This window comes from Beta vulgaris, chromosome 6 (genome assembly GCF_026745355.1).
Source record: "Beta vulgaris subsp. vulgaris cultivar EL10 chromosome 6, EL10.2, whole genome shotgun sequence".
Taxonomy (NCBI): domain Eukaryota; kingdom Viridiplantae; phylum Streptophyta; class Magnoliopsida; order Caryophyllales; family Amaranthaceae; genus Beta; species Beta vulgaris.
In genome coordinates, this window is record NC_079207.1 from 24,847,682 (window position 1) to 24,858,953 (window position 11,272).

The window sequence follows — 11,272 nt, forward strand, 5'->3', positions numbered from 1 at the left end:
GTGTGTGTGTGTGTGTGTGTGTGTGTGTGTGTGTGTGTGTGTGTGTTTGTGTGTGTATGTGTGTGTGTGTGTGTGTGAGAGAGGTTTGGAAGAGATTTCAAAAGTGTGAGGTGAATTAAGCTACTTTAATAATTGTTCAAAACCTCGAATTAAAAGTCTAAACCATAGAGCACACAAGCAATACATCTCAAGTTCCCTCTTCTCAAATTGTTCCGTAAATTTCTTTCATATTTCTTTGGGTCGGATGTTACAATGTTCTATCTCTTAATCCATTCTTGACTTTAATCAAAATCTGTTTTTTTTTCTTGACTTATATTTTCTTATTTGTCATGTTCCTTCGATGGTTTTTGAAGTTAGGTCTTTGGATTGTGAGCTGGAAATTTGTGTAAGACATGCATCCTAAGTTTGAAAACGGAGATTCTCGAGGCTTTTGGGACTAACAATTGTTTAACCATTATGGTGGTAAGTGCAGCATATAACAATATGTTGATATGATTTACCTAAAACAAATGTGTGTAAGATCATCCTTTATGATAATGACAAAAGAGGGAAGAATATGTATGATGCTTATAGTCAAGCATAGTTAAGTCTCTTAAACCTTAAATGATGAAAGTTCTTTGTAAAATGTGCTTATCTTATATCAATATTTCCTTCATATACATGAATGATTTGTTTGTTAAGGGGAATTAATGCACATCATTTATTGTTTAATTTGTGATAAGCATCATTTGTTTGTCATCATCAAAAAGGGGGAAATTGTTGAGTCGTGTTGTGTTTTGATGATTGTAAACGAATGATGATTATCTAACTAATATATGTGTTTGAGATGTGCATATTACATTAACATGAAACAAGCCATCGAAGGTCGAATATATCACATCATGAAGGCCTTCAAACAAGTGAAGTTCCAAAAAGAGTTCCTATAAGAAATACAAACAGAGTGGTTCCTATGTACATCGTAAGAAGAACATTGAATATGAAGTTCTGGAGCAGTTCTGGAGCAGGAGCAGCAATAGAACATTTTAGAGTTGAAACAAGAAGTTCCTGAGCAGGAACTATGAGTGCGAAGTTCCTTAAAGGAACTAGCACACTGAAGTTCCATAAGTGGAGCTATACACATGCGGTTCTTGAGTTAGGGCAGCATGCACATGAATGCAGAAAATATGAGTTTATTTTCTAGAATTCATGTAAGTATGTGGAAACGTGAAAGGTAATGGAACAAGGTTTAAAGGAACTCGTAAGATCAAAGGAACTCGTGGAACTTAGAGTCAATAAGTCTGATGCATATTATTATCTTAATCTATAAGAATTTATTTATAGTTTGTTTCTTAATGAATCTCTACATGGTTAAATATTTATAAATAATGTGCATTAGTCGTTTTAGGATTAGTTTTAGTTTTGAAATAAAAGGTAAGTTTTAGTGTTAAAATAAAAGATAAGTTTTAAATAAAATAGGTATTATCTGATTTTAGTTAATTTAGTTTTATCTTTTCAGTTTTTGAAAAACAAAAACCCTAGATCTATAATACATATAATGAGTGTTGTTAAAGAAATTGTCTGTATGTTCCTCTATAAGGAAGAGACGTGCTGGTCTATTAATCTTAGTTAAAGGAACAAAGTAGCAGTTAAATGAACTACGCGTGTAAAATATTTTGCAACGCTTAAAAGGACTCTATGGAGTTTTTAAAAGGCTTTATTTTAGGAAAATGATTTTTTCTGGTTCAAATATATTAAGGAAAAGATCTTTTATGTAAAAGATTATATCTTTATTCCAAAAGAAATCATATTCGAATTTACAAGAAAATCCTTTAAATATATTATTTGATAAAAAGATTTAATTTTGGTGTTGCACAAGTAAACACTAGATTTAGGAAGCATGAACATTTCCATCTCCCACGTTCAACTGAGATCATGGGTAACAAAAGGAACGTGTTCCTCTAGTTGAGGAACATCATGGGAAAATGGTTTTACCGCTAACACATGATTAATCCCATGTTCATTCTAAATGACTATTATAAATATGCAATTTAATAAAGTTTCAAATGGTCTGTCTGGTGTCTTTCCATAGTGTCTGACTTATGTCATTCCATAAGGTTTGACTTAAGGAATAACATTACAAAATAATTATAATTTCTATTCCTTGTTTGAGTCAGCTCCTGTGAGTTCCAAGTTCATATGAGTGTCATGTTCCTTTATAGTTATTCAGTTTCAATATAATAGAGTTACACCAAATTATCAAGCGTCTGTATTTGAGTTTGGGGTTAAAGGGTTTGAGTAAACTCTTGTAATGGGAACTTGGTAAAGGATTTGAGTGAATTCGTGTACCAAGTTCGAGTTAGGAACTTGAGTAAGTTCTTGTTGTTTATGCGTAGACTTGGGGTGAATTCTATCAAGGGCTAAAGGGTTTAAGTAAACTTGTTTTAAAGAGTTGTAGGAACTCTTGAGAGACTTAGAGTTAAGTCTAGAGAGTCAAAGTCCCGAATAGAACTTGTGAGAGAGTTGGAGTTCTGAGTGGCACTTGTGCATGTAATATGTTCTAACAGAGGATGTTCCCTATTATAGTGAAGAGTTTAAATCCTAAGGAGGTCGTGATTTTTTCTTCTTGTATTGAGACAAGAAGTTTCCACATAAAAATCTCTCTTGCACATTGAGTTCCTTATTGCTATGTTTGAAATTCCGCATTATTTGGTCAATAAGTTCCACATTGCAATTCATCCCCCCCCCCTCTTGTAGTTCCTTCCGAGTTAAGAATTGGCACAGAGCCGGAAGTCGATGATTAGCAGGCAACCCTGCTGAGTTAAGTTCCTACAGGAAGAAGGAACTCGTACAAGAAAGGAACTCCACCCTAAATCAATGAAAGGGACAAGTGGAGGTTGACTTTTCATTATCAATTAAAAGTCACTCAAGGATTATTAACGACCTATTTGATATAAGTATCTCTTCCCTGAGGTATTTTAAATACGCATATATTAAATTGGAACTTGTTCCTTACATTATTTCTAGTAAATCATTCTGTATAGCTTTGATGTTTTTTTTTTTATATTTTGGACAACTTTAAAACTATTTTAGGAAGACAAAATTAAGATTTCCAAATTGTTTTTAAATATCAAAGAATTAATATACTAGAAACGGTTCAAGGAACAAGTCATATGGAACAATGCATGTCGTCATTCTTGGAACTTGGTTTTCCTACAAAAGGAAACTTTATTCTTTAAGCAATGTAATATATGACTATTACATTTATTTGCCAAAGAATTATTTTTCCATGCATATTGAGTTTATTGAATTTTATTATATGGATGCATGGTAGAGATAGTTATATAGATTTTCTTTGGTTGAAAAAGAAAAATTATTTTACAAGTGTATTTGGCTGTTGGGCCTAGCTTATCTAATGGGGCTGACTCTTTGGCATCTAAAATTTTACCGAATTATTGATTTGAGTTTGAGAAAATTTTGCTGGCCGAAAAGTTATAAAAGCCCAATTTATCTAAGTTCAACCAAATTAATTTATGTCTCGGTTCGGCTAGGAGGTAGAGATAGAAATCATGATGTTCATGTAAATGTGTAATATATCTTTTTCTTTGGAAGATCCCGTCATGAGTATTTATTACCGATCAATACTTTATTTGTATATGATTGTGAATCCAAGCCAAATTTTCATTGAAATAAAGAAAAGGCTACGAATGAAACAAAATTATAATTCAAATAATAAACTTATTACCTAAATAAAATTATGTCTCATATTTTTGTAAAATTTTGATGGATTTGAAAATATCAATTTATCACGAAATAAGGCTATATTATCATAAATTTATATATTAATAATAAATTTATTATGATAAATTTACTTGTGAGAGTACTAATACAAAATTATCACGATAAAATTTGTGAATTGGAGTACTATCATGAATTTGGGGAATTTGGGTAATATCTAAATTCAATTCGGGTACAATTAAAAATTTAGTTTAAAACAATTTCAGTTTAAATCGATTTTAGTTAAGTTCCAATTTCAGTTTGAATGAGTTCAGTTAATTCAGATAGAAATTCAGTTTTGTTCAGTTCAGTTGATCGATCAACTTTTCAATTTTGCGCAGTTATTTTCAATTACAATTTCTTTAAGTTCAGTTGTACGTTGTTCAGTTTTCATTTTTCATTTACATTTTATTTTAGTTTTGGTTCAGCATTTTTCAGTTAATTTCAATTACATTTACTCCCACCTCAGTTTAATTCAATACAAATTTCACTTGTTTCAGTTCAACCAACAATTCATTAACCACACTGATAGCTCTAGTGATAGTCGTAGTTTGGAGAGATCCTATAGATATTTTTGGGTATGTTCTTTTCACATTATATTTGCTTATATCCAGCGAAAAACTAGAAAGGTAAAATTGTCAAAAATAAGCTAACTTTTGGCATGTCCCTGAAAAATAAGTCATCCATGCGAGTATCCTGAATAAGTAAAAAATTTATACCCTTTTGTTTTTAACAAGTCAAATCGATTACAGCCTATTGTTAACCTTTCCAACAGGTGAAAATGACATGTGTCACTATTTTATTCGATGTTTTTAAATTTTAGCTTTATTCTTTTTAAAAAAAATCTTTTCCCTCCTTTCCCTTCCCTACTCAACCTCCTCCTTTCCAGCTTCACACCATCTCACCAGCTACCCCTCCCACACCCTACTGCCACCACCCATCCTCCTACTACCACCGTGTCACAACAGATCCTGACCCTACCTCTATCTTTTTTCCTTGCAAAATCATCATCATCAACTAAATATAAACATCCATCACATTCCAACAATTATGTTAAATTACCATTTCCAATTATAAATTAATTTGAGAACAAACTAATGGGTTTCAACCTATGAAAACGATTGAAATGGAAGCGAGAAGGTAGTAAATTACACCAATGATGGTTTGCCATTGGAGGTTTCACCACGTCTTCCCAAAACCCCTGCTAAAATGCGCAAATATATGATATATCGACTCTACAGCGAGAAACTCGTCTTCTTCGTCGTCGATCGCAATTCATGTGCAAGATATATTGATGGAGATGGAGTGGGAGTTAGTGATTGATGGCGTTATTCACTTTCTTTCTCAATGATTCATGGGGTTAATGGATTCAAAATCAAGAAACGGCTCAACATAAGCGAGAGAGAACCCACCTAAATCAGATGACTGAAACTTTTTGGGCATTCGATATCTTATGCTTTGTTGGTTGGCACCACTTTCTTCCTCCTATTTCGAAGGTTCTTGGATAAATCCCTACACGTACAAGTTAATCTATATGAACATCAAGGTTTATAATTCTCATTATACATCAAACAAACCCTACTTACCACAAGCTTCTAAAAAAATAACATGAGCATTTGAAAATAAAGCTGAATAATTAATAACTAACATACTTATATAATCATAAGACTTAAATAAAAAAAAACTCATAGTCCCTGATTCTGGGAGAACATGTTATATCTCTAGCTATAAAAAATAACTTAACATAAAACAGGATTTAACAACTTCACACTAACATAATCAAAATTAACACAACTTAAACTATCTTCAACAGAGATAGAGACTAGCAAGTAAAACATCAATTTTAACTAGTAAAGTTAGTTTCTTTAGAAAGATGAACAAATCAACTTTTCAACTTACCTTTGTGGTGGTGAGCTAGTCGGTCCTGTTATCATGGTGAGGTTGTGAGTTCCGACGGGCAAAGTACCCGACCAACTAATGATGAAGAGACGAAAAAAATATGGTAGAGGCGTGAGTGTGGAGGTTATGGTGATGGTGGTGAGGGAGGTCAAAAGGGATCGGAGGAGGAAGCAGGGAAGGGGTTTTGTTTTTATTTTTTTTATTTTTCAAAAATATTTTTTGGCGTAAAAATATAATTTTAATTAAAAAATCAACAATCAAGGAAAGATTGAACAAGTAACTAGTCATTTGACTTGTTAGAAATAGAAGGGTGTGAATGTTTTACTTATCTAAGGATAGTCCAAAAGATGACTTATTTTTAGCGGACGGGTTAAAGGTTGGCTTATTTTTGAAAAAATTTCCAACAAGAAATGTTTAGAAGCAATAAGAAAAGTTCATTAAGCAATAAGAAAACTTTTTTATAAAGGTTCAAAAAAAGTTAATGAAATTTACTTAAGGAGAACAAATCCTAAAGGATTTTGAGTTCTTACAAGAACAAGAGTAATATCTTCTTCTTCAACGAAACATCTACCTTCCAACACTTCCCTTCAAAATCAATGATGTCGACAGGTTTTTTTTATCAAAATAATCTTAGTAGCTTTTGACCTTGCTAAACAGCTGAAGAGTGTTGGAACATTTATAGGGTAATGGGTTTGAAACTCATAAGGGTATGTACTAGAAGAGGAGGAGGTCTAGTATGCAAAAGGCTAGAGTGCATCAAGTGGCAAAACGCATTGATAAACCAAGGGAGACAGAAAACTAGCCGCGAGTCGCGACAACCGTCGCGAGTCGCGACCAGTGGCCCGTCGCGAGTCGCGACCAGTGGCCCGTCGCGAGTCGCGACCAGCGCCTCGCGACTCGCGAGCTTCTTCGCGAGTCGCGACGTGTCTTCTGCCTTGGAATGCGAAAAGATGCCTTGACGGTTTTATGTCCGTTGTGATGTTATGGTCTCATTTTAATGACTTTAAGGTCCTTAAATCAGTAGATTAAAGGCCTTTGATGGGTGATTAAAATGGGGGTTATGGGATTAACTACTCTAGTCAATGAAAGGTTTATTCTTCCTATATAAACCTTGGGATTCCTATGAGTGAAGGGTTAGAAGAAAATCAGATTTTCTATACTCTCAAATACTTCTTGCTTTGCTTAAGAGAAACCTTGCAATCTTCTCTTAAGTGTTCTTCACAAACACAAAAACACAAGTTCTTGTTGATTCACTTAGAAGATCATCTAAGTGGATTGTTTCTCTCCATTGTATCTCATTAGTTATTTCGTGGTAACCCGGTGATCCTAGAGGGGCGAAATTAAACTAATAGGAAAGCGTAGTTTCCGTACCTTGGAGTGGATATCCGGTTCTCTCATTGATCACACATCTAACAATCTATTAGTTTAAATTTCTCATTTCTTTTCGGATATGGCTCAATCACTCAAGGACATGACTATGAACTTCCAAAAGTTGGATAAGTTTGAGGGGGTGGGCTTCGTAGGTGGCAAAAGAAGATGCACTTCTTGTTGACCGCTTGAATGTGGTGTATGTTTTATCAACTCCTATGCCACCACTCCCGGAAGATGGAGAGGAAGAGCCTCTTGAGACTACTAGGAAGAGGATAAAGTGGGAGAATGATGACTACATTTGTCGTGGTCATATTCTCAACTCTCTCACCGACCCGTTGTTTGATCTCTACCAAAATGTGGAGAGTGCAAAGGAACTTTGGGACGCTCTTGAGGCCAAGTACATTTCGGAAGATGCTTCAAGTAAGAAATTCCTTGTTAGTAATTTTAATTCTTTTAAAATGACTAATGATCGGCCTATTATGGAGCAATTCCATGAGGTTCATCATATTTTGAACCAAATAAGATCACATGGTATGGTGATGGATGAGGCAATTGCGGTTGCCTCAATCATTGACAAATTACCAAATTCTTGGAAAGATACAAAACATCTTTTAAAACATAAAAAGGAAGACATGTCCATGGAGCAATTAGGAACTCATCTTCGTATTGAAGAGGGGATCCGGGCTCAAGATGGGGTTAAGGATACTACTCCTAGTATTCCTAATCTACCGTTAATTTGGTAGAGGTTGGTGGGTCTAGTAAGACCAAGAAATCCAACAACAACAACAACAACAATAACAAAACCAATGTTGCAAACAAGAAGAGGAAGACCCTCTCTTGTTGGATATGCAATGGTCCTCATCTTAAGAGGGATTGTCCTTCTAACAACAAGAAGAAGACAAAGAACACACAACCTAGTGTTGTTCAAAACCAAGGTAACAATGCACATGTTAATGTAATTGAAGAAATGCATTTTGTTGCTATGATTTCTGAAATTATGTGTGTGCAGGTTGATGATTCTTGGTGGATAGATTCGGGAGCCTCTAGACATGTGTGCAATAACAAGGATTTCTTCAAGTCTTTGAAAGATTTGGATGATGGTCCAATCTTGTATATGGGGAATGATTCTACGGTAAAGGCTAGAGGAATAGGCCAAGTAGAATTGTTGTTAACCTCGGGAAAGACTTTAACTCTCCGGGATGTTGTGTATGTACCGGAAGTTAGGAAGAATCTTGTGTCAGGAGGTCTCTTGAATAAGTATGGTTTTAAAGTTGTTTTTGAGTCGGATAAATTTGTACTTTCCAAGGGTGGTATTTTTGTTGGACAAGGTTTCTTTTGTAATGGAATGTTTAAATTTAGTATTGATAATAAAATTGGTACTAGTTCTATTTACATGCTTGATGTTTCTTCTCTATGGCACAATCGTTTATGTCATGTGAATTATCGTAGATTATATGACATGTCTAAAATGGGGTTGATACCTCCTTTCGATTTAAAGTTAGAGAAGTGTCACACTTGCGTGCTAAATAAAATTACAAAAAATCCTTATCCTAGTGTGACTAGACAAACGGTATTGCTTGAATTGGTGCATAGTGACTTGTGTGACTTTCATAGTTCACCTTCTTTAGGAAATAAGAAATATGTTGTAACTTTTATTGATGATTTTTCAAGGTTTTGTTACATATATTTATTATTTACTAAAGATGAAGCACTAGAAAAGTTTAAGACCTTTAAATCAAGAATCGCAAGATGGAACTCCAACTTAATCAAAAGATTAAAAGACTTCGAACGGATAGGGGTGGTGAATATTATAATCCAAGTTTTTTTAGTTCCATTGGTGTAATTCATGAAACAACCGCCCCATACTCACCTCAAAGTAATGGTATAGCGGAAAGGAAAAATAGGGTCCTAAAAGAAATGGTTAACACATGCTTTCTAATTCGGGTCTTAATGACGGTTTTTGGGGTGATGCAATTTTAACTGCATGTTACATTTTAAATCGAGTTCCTAATAAAAGGAATAAGACTACCCCTTATGAACTTTGGTGTAATAAAAAGCCTAATCTCAATTACCTTAAGGTATGGGGTTGTAGGGCAATTGTCAAATTGACGGAACCTAAAAGGAAAACTTTAGGTGAAAAAGGAATTGATTGCATTTTTATAGGCTATGCGGTACATAGCAAAGCCTATAGGTTTTATGTCATTGAGCCCAATGACTTTGTCTCTATTCATCCGTGATAGAGTCAAGGGATGCAATATTTGATGAGACTAGATTCTCATCGATTCCAAGACCAAAGGACATGATACCTAGTACTAGTTCCAATGTTGTAGATGACATTTCAAATGATCATGATACTACAACACCGGAAATTAGGAAAAGTAAACGAATTAGAAAAGAGAAATCTTTTGGACCGGATTTTCAACTATATTTAGTTGAAGGGTCAAGGGAGTCAATTTCGACTCAAATTTCATATTGTTACAATATGGAGGAGGATCCTAGGTCCTTTGATGAGGCTATGAAGTCTCATGATTCTGCTTTCTGGAAAGAGGCAGTGAATGATGAAATGGATTCTATAATGGGTAATCACACTTGGATTTTAGCTAATTTACCTCCCGGTTGCAAACCCCTAGGTTGTAAATGGATTTTTGTAAGGAAAAAGAAAATCGATGGAACCATACTAAAACATAAGGCCCGGTTAGTGGTCCAAGGTTTTAGGCAAAGATATGGTATCGATTACTTTGATACTTATGCTCCAGTAGCTAGAATAGCTACTATTAGACTATTGATAGCATTAGCTGCGATTCATGGTCTAGTAATTCACCAAATGGATGTAAAAACTGCTTTTCTTAATGGTGAATTGGAGGAGGAAGTGTACATGAATCAACCTGAAGGGTTTGTGGTTAAAGGTCAAGAAACTAAAGTTTGCAAATTAGTTAGATCTTTGTATGGTCTTAAACAAGCACCTAAGCAATGGCATCAAAAATTTGATGAAGTTGTGTTGTCTAGTGGGTTCAAAATAAATCAGTCCGATAAGTGTGTATATAGCAAATTTGATAATAACGGTAAAGGAGTTATAATTTGCTTATATGTTGATGATATGCTTATTTTTGGGACTGATTTGGAACAAGTGGAAAAGACCAAAGTCTTCCTTTCCTCTAGCTTCTCCATGAAAGATTTGGGTGAAGCGGATGTTATTCTAGGTATTAGAATAATAAGAGGGAAAGGGTCGTTTTCTTTATCACAATCTCATTATATTGAGAAAGTGGTCAAGAGGTATAATGAGTCAAATTCGACTCATTTTGCTACTCCTATGGATCCTAGTATTCACTTGGTTCCGAGTAGTGGTACTCCAATTTCACAATTGGAGTATGCAAGCTTAATTGGAAGCTTGATGTATGCTATGACTAGCACTCGGCCGGATATAGCCTTTGCTATTGGCAAGCTCAGTAGGTATACTAGTAATCCTAGTATGTTGCATTGGCAAGCATTGAGAAGAGTGTTAAGGTACTTGAATAAGACCTTGGATTATGTCATAACATACAATAGAGAACCTTCTATCTTAGAAGGTTACTCGGATGCTAGTTGGATTTCGAATAAGGAAGATTATTCATCCACTAGTGGTTGGGTGTTTCTTCTTGGAGGAGGTGCCATTTCATGGGCTTCCAAGAAGCAAACATGTATAACGGATTCCACTATGGCATCGGAATTCATTGCTTTGGCTTCTTGTTGCCAAGAAGCGGAATGGCTAAGGAATGTGTTGAGTGAGGTGGACTTATGGGTGAAACCAATGTCACCTCTTGCTATCCATTGTGATAGTGCATCAACCATAGCTAAAGCATATAGTGAAGTCTACAATGGCAAGTCAAGGCACATTGGAGTTAGACATAGCTATGTGCGGGAAATGATAAGGAATAGTTGTATAACTATTAATTTTGTTCGGTCTAGTTTGAACTTGGCGGATACGTTTACAAAACCGTTGTCAAGGGAACTAGTGAACAAAATGAACAAAGGGATGGGTCTTAAGCCTATTGATCAACCTATGGTGAAGGAAAACTCTATTTGATGTCTAATACAACGTTAGATCTCAAATTCAAGGAGGATAGTACTTCTCTAAGAGGTTGGGAGCACTTGTTTAATACATCCCGAGGTTAGTGCTTGTTGCTACAATGATAAAGAGGTTGAATTTTATTCTTAATAAATCTTTGATAAGGTGCTCAATTGTAGGAGCATGTCCGGAAAGATTTACCTA